Below are 6,000 nucleotides of genomic sequence, written 5' to 3' on the forward strand. Positions count from 1 at the left end.
AAGTAGCAAGGCTTAGGAATTAGTTTAATGTCTGAAACTTTTTAGAATGTTTTACAAACTTGTTTCCTTGAGTTCTAATTGCAGAAACTTCCTAAGCTGAGTATGGAAATGATCTCTTAATGGCCGAAACTATTTTACTGATTTACAATCTTTGAGATTTTGCTGAATTCTAAATTATAAAGACCTAAATTTGAAATCTGTTGCTGTTGTAAATTGAATTTCTGAATTCTAAAATCATTTCTGAATTAAAGAACTGTTGCTTTCTTTTTCTAAGTAAATTTTCGAGTAATCTTAGAATAAAGTTGTTGAACAAAAGTGGATGAATATTGATCATTTTGATCAGTATGTTCAGGAAAATAAACAAAGTGGCTGAGTTGAATTGCAAGTTTTGAACTTGAAATTTGTGAAGCCGAATACAGAATTAGTTTCAATTCTAAAATTTCTGTAACTTGGTAAATTGATATGAACTGAAAATAAGCTGAAATTTGAAAATAGTTGTTGTGCATTGGGAACTAAATTTAGAAAAAGAGAAAAGAGGGAAGTATGTCCAGAATTCATCTATATAGCATTCTTTTGTATCCATGTCTTCCACTATCAATTGAATCAATTCTTCTTTTCTTTCTTAACACTTATACTTTGATTTCATTTGATGCATGCTTTCTTTGTCATTATTTTAAACCTTCATAATTATGTATTCTAATGCCTAGGTTAGTGGTCAAGAGTAGAAGATAAGTAAGCATATGGTAATGCATAAAACATGAGTAGCGTTAGTGTGCTCCACCATTACATGAATTTGATATTAGGATTGAGAGCAACCAAAAATTTCCTTATGAGGATTAGTTTATTGATATTATTCTCAGTTTATTCATGATGAATTAAAGACATTATGTTGTTAACCAAGGTAAGAATTGAAACCATGAATGCTTGAATTATTGAAACTTGACAATTTTAGGTAACTTTCTTTTATTATTTTCTAAGCATGATCGAGAATTGTTAGGGTGTATATCTTTATTTGTTTCCTTAGTTTTGTTCACTCGCACAAGACGTGCAAGAATAAATGTGGGGGATTTGATAATTCATTTATTTGATACATCCTTTTGGTTGACATTGGGAGATTTTGAGCTAATTGCATTTGTTAATCAACACATTTTGGATTGTTTATAAATTGAGAATTGTTTTGAGTTCAATTAAATTTCTTATCTTAATTTATGATATATTCCTCACAATTTGAATTTGGTCTTGTAGGACATTGAAATTGATACATGATTTAAGTGAAGTCAAACCAATTCAAGAGGAGGCTTGGCTCATTCAACCAAGTGAAGAAGCCCAAAACCCTACTTGGGTTTGATTCAATTCCAACCCATCTCAAGGAGCAAACCCATTGAGCTTAACCCAAGTCTAATCCCCTGACAAATCCCTAAAATCTCACTTGAACCAAACCCAATTCCACAATTGAACCTGCTTCAAACCTAATCTTTAAAACCCAAATTTCATGCGGATGAACAGTGATCTCTCCTTCCTTCCTTCTTCTCAAGCTACAACATTAGAGTGAATGTTCAAGGCAGATTTTGGATCACCTTCGATCAACTGGAAGCTCGCGAAAGAGGGTTTCGACGGCGAGTTTGCTGAATGCTGGATCATCCCTGCATTTTTCGCCGTATTTCAGCATATTCTTCATTCCTTCATTAGTGATCATCAGAGGGGTTCTCTGGTGATTCCTGGCAGCTCTCCATTCATTCACAGCATCTCATTTCATTCGGTCAGCTCAGAATTTCAGATTCTAGATATGAATTTTCAATTTTGGTTTATTTTTTTAAGCTTCATTAGAGAAGGTTTCTTCAAGGGAGATTGCAAGCTTCGGATTGATTCCAGAGTTTAGAGCTTACTCATGCTTCTATTGGTGCAGCCAGGCTGACAAGAGAGGGGTGAATTACCTATGTGAAAATCAAACAAGCCTTTCTTAATCTTTCAACTTGGATTAGTAGCAGTAGCACAATTATAATAAAAATAAATGAACAACTTTAAAAAAAAAAGAGGCAAAAGAGTTACTTGGTTACAACCTAGGTGGTTTTTAATCCAAGACAAATAAAAGCACTAAAAAAAGTCTATTTCGGTGAAGCCGGAGAAGCCTCTTACACTCATTGAAGGCTCAGAAAGTTGCTAGGAAATGAATACTAGAGTTGATAATAATTTCCTAGGACTAGGGGTCTTTTTATAGCCCCTGGAAAAAGTTATCCGTAGCTTGAAGGCGTCTCCAAAGAGGTCCAAGGCACCTTCCATTGGATAGAGTTTATCCGCCAAGGATAAAACTTTATCCTTGGCTAACGGCTAGCGAAGGCGCCTTCAAAGGCTGGAAGGTGACTTCGTACTGTTCATTGAAGATGCCTTCCACAAGGCAACTCAGCTCAAAGCTAATCTCTCCGTGTAGTTCTTCGTATAAGTGATTCTCCGGCTAACTGGAGTTGAGTTCACCCAAACTCAACTCCAACCTTCTCCTCGAGTAGGCTTCCTTCCTGGCTTCTCATCCCTCGAACGCCATGCACGTCCTTCTCATCCACCGGTGTACTCTTCCGTAGCATCTGGTCCTTTGGATGCACCGAGCCCGTCGACTCCCTTCTCGTGTCATCCTTCTCGCTAGCTGTGTCTTCCGCTCGACTTCTTATGTTCCTAAGCTCTTATACACTTAGACAGAAGGATCAAACACAACAGGACCTAATTGACCTTGGTTGGCTATATCAAAACTACCTCAGAAAAATAACAATCTCCCCCTTTTTGATGTGTTATCCTGTCTGAGAAGCTAGACAAAACGGAAAGCTGGGAGAAAAACCTACTACTGACGAAGAATAATACCTGTGGAAGATCGATCCGAGAAACCCAAAGCGGATCTGAGAGAATAAAGTCACGAAATGCCCTTCTCGTGCGAAGATCCCAAGACAAGAGAAGAGCTTGAATGAAGACAACCGAGATCTGGAGCTTCCAAGGCTTCCTGCGCACAAGAGACCAACCAACACTATCGTCAGTGACCTAAGGCCGGGGTGGGAATCCCTGGCTAGGCTCTTCGACACTCAAGTCAGTGATCTCTCTTAGTGTGGAAGAAGGAAGAAGAAGATGAACAGTAGTTAAAAATTAGGGTTGTGAGTGCGAGCAACAATGTGTGCATACCTGGCCAACGGAGAGGATTCCCCTTTTTATACCACTTCATATAACCTCCGTAGTCATGAAGTAGACCCCGACTTGTTAGAGTTTGTTATGGGATGACGTAAGTTCTGTACTTGCATAAAATAACTTTTAAAGAATCTTTTTTGTACCCCAGATGTATCTTCTTTGTCATTTAGTACCTGCAGAAGAATCTAGAAACATACTTCCCGCCAAATTAGCAAAACTTGTTATACAATCACATACCACAGATATCTTCATTAAACTATTTATGAATATTCTTGAAACATTTGCTCCTGCCCTGTCGTATAAGTTATATCGGAGTGTATTTATCACCCCTACCTGCCTGTCCTGTCCTCATTATATTATAGACATCTCGGTATGATACTGTGCCTTGTATCGGCCAAAGTTGAACCCAGGTCATGTCCGATCGATTTATTATTATCGTTCAATAATATACTATAAATTTTGTAAGGCCCTAGATCTTTTCAGACTCGGGCGATCATGTATACTCAATTAATAATAGTCTATGTCCAGGTATGCTACCTTAAACAATCCTGGTTCTCCTATTTTAATCGTGTAAACTCGGTCGATATTGGCTTACCTCTGCCAAGGTATATCCTGGTGGATATTGGTCTATCCTTCTTACGGTATTTCTCGGCCGGGATTGGTCTGCCTTTCTTACGATATATCCCATCCGATATTGGTCTATCTTTCTTACGATATTTCTCGGTTGGGATTGGTCTGCCTTTCTTACAGTATATCCCGTCCGATATTAGTCTATCTTTCTTACGGTATTTCTCGGTCGGGATTGGTCTGCCTTTCCAACGGTATATCCCGTACGATATTGATCTATCTTTCTCAAGTTATATATCAGTCGATATTGGACCATCCCTCTCAAGGTATTGCCCGTCCGATATTGACCTATCCTTCTTAAGGTATTACCTGGCCGGGGTGGCCTACCTATCTCAAGGTATCTCCCGGTCGATATTAATATATTTTATTAATTCTACTATCTCCTTTCTCTTTTTCACCATGGACCTACAAAATCTAATCCATATCATGTGACATTCACACTATTAGATTGAAGAACCATAAGCGAAAAAGTAGTGACACCAATAATTTCATATCTATGTGTGTAAATGGAAATAAATAAAAGTATTGTTATATATCAAATATCACAGACTCAAGTACAAAAGTCTTTGATTTAAGTAAAGTAGTATAATTGCATATAATTCCAATGAGTAATAGAAAATCATCATGAAATGTCACAACATAATCTTAAGTTAATAAAACATTTGACCTAATCAACCAAGAACAATACAAGCAAAGTGTCTCTCATTAGTCAAAAAAAAAAAACTCATTACTCTTCCAAACTAATTAACACGATGGGCCCATTTTAAATTGATACTACAAAAAGGCATATTGCTACAAAACCATGAGAGAAATTCACACAGAGAATTTGTATAAGATCATAAGCTAGATGACAAGAGGCTCTCATAAACTTCAATTTGTAATATTAACAATTCTGTCATACGAATCCAAAAATTGATTAAACCGAAAGATATCTAAGCTCAGCATGATAGTAAAAAAATGTAGAACTACCACTAAATAGACCAAAATAAGATAAATCGATTAAAGTAATTTTTAATTAAATAATAAAAATATATTAAATTTTTAATAATTTTTATTAAACCGATTAAGTTTTTATTTAAAAAATTAACATTTTTGATAAAATTAGTCGGTTGGTTAATTTATTTTTACTATTTTGAATAGTTTAGTTCAGTTGATTCAATTTTAATTGAATGTTCAATCTTATGATCGTCTATTTTTAAAATAAATTAAGTGAAATCCAAACACCTCAAGCAAAAAAAAAGGTAAAACAACATTGATAGAATTATAAGGTTACCCTATTAATTTAACATTATTTGATTTAAGCATATCTCTCCACAAGCAAGTGATAATTCTTGGTTAAGATAGAGGTCTTAAAATAGGGATTTAGGCAAAAAAAAAAAAATGAAGTCAAGTTTAAATCCATTCTCAGTATCCAATGTAACAAAATTGATACTATTAGAAGATATATACAAACTACGTTTATCCTGATCATAATGTTGGACAATTTTATCATAGATAGATGAGTAATCTGAATTACAATTACAAATCAAATCAGACTTATTCGTTGAGTTGACTTAAGCTGATAATTTTATGCTGACAAGCAGGGAAGAAAGAGTTGTTTGGGATGGCTAAGTTGGCTAGAAAGTTAGTTGCCTTGTATGCCAGAGTTCATACTATCGAGTGCAAAATCCGAGTGCAAAATCCGCTAAAAAATTGGCATCCTTGTATGCCAGAGTGCATATTATCGAGTGCAAAATCTGAGTACAGACAGTTGACTCCTGAGTGCAGACTCCCGAGTACAGACTCTCAACTATAAAATCCCAGTTACGAACTCCCAACTCCCGAGTGCAGACTTCCGAGTCTGAATCCTAAGTTGCAGAAAAGAAGATGTCAATGCTTGATTTCAAGCAGTTTCCTTAAAACAAATTTGTCCTCTCGCAGCTGTGCTTTGAGGTTATGATGGACGTCTATTTCTCAAGATACAACAGCAGAACCATGTATACAACCAAACACTGATTAATCATGGAAAATTGAGAAAGTACCCAATTGCTGATGAGTGTAGATTTTATATGTTTTTAAGTATTATTTATTATATACTTTGATGCATTTCGTGAGCATAATTTACATTCGCACATCCTATTCCTTTGAATTTCATTACTTTTACTCTTTTAGTACGGAGAACTGCTCTTTGCTTGTTTTCATTGATATGACGTGAATTTGGAGCTAAAA

This window comes from Zingiber officinale, chromosome 1B (genome assembly GCF_018446385.1).
Source record: "Zingiber officinale cultivar Zhangliang chromosome 1B, Zo_v1.1, whole genome shotgun sequence".
Lineage (NCBI taxonomy): Eukaryota > Viridiplantae > Streptophyta > Magnoliopsida > Zingiberales > Zingiberaceae > Zingiber > Zingiber officinale.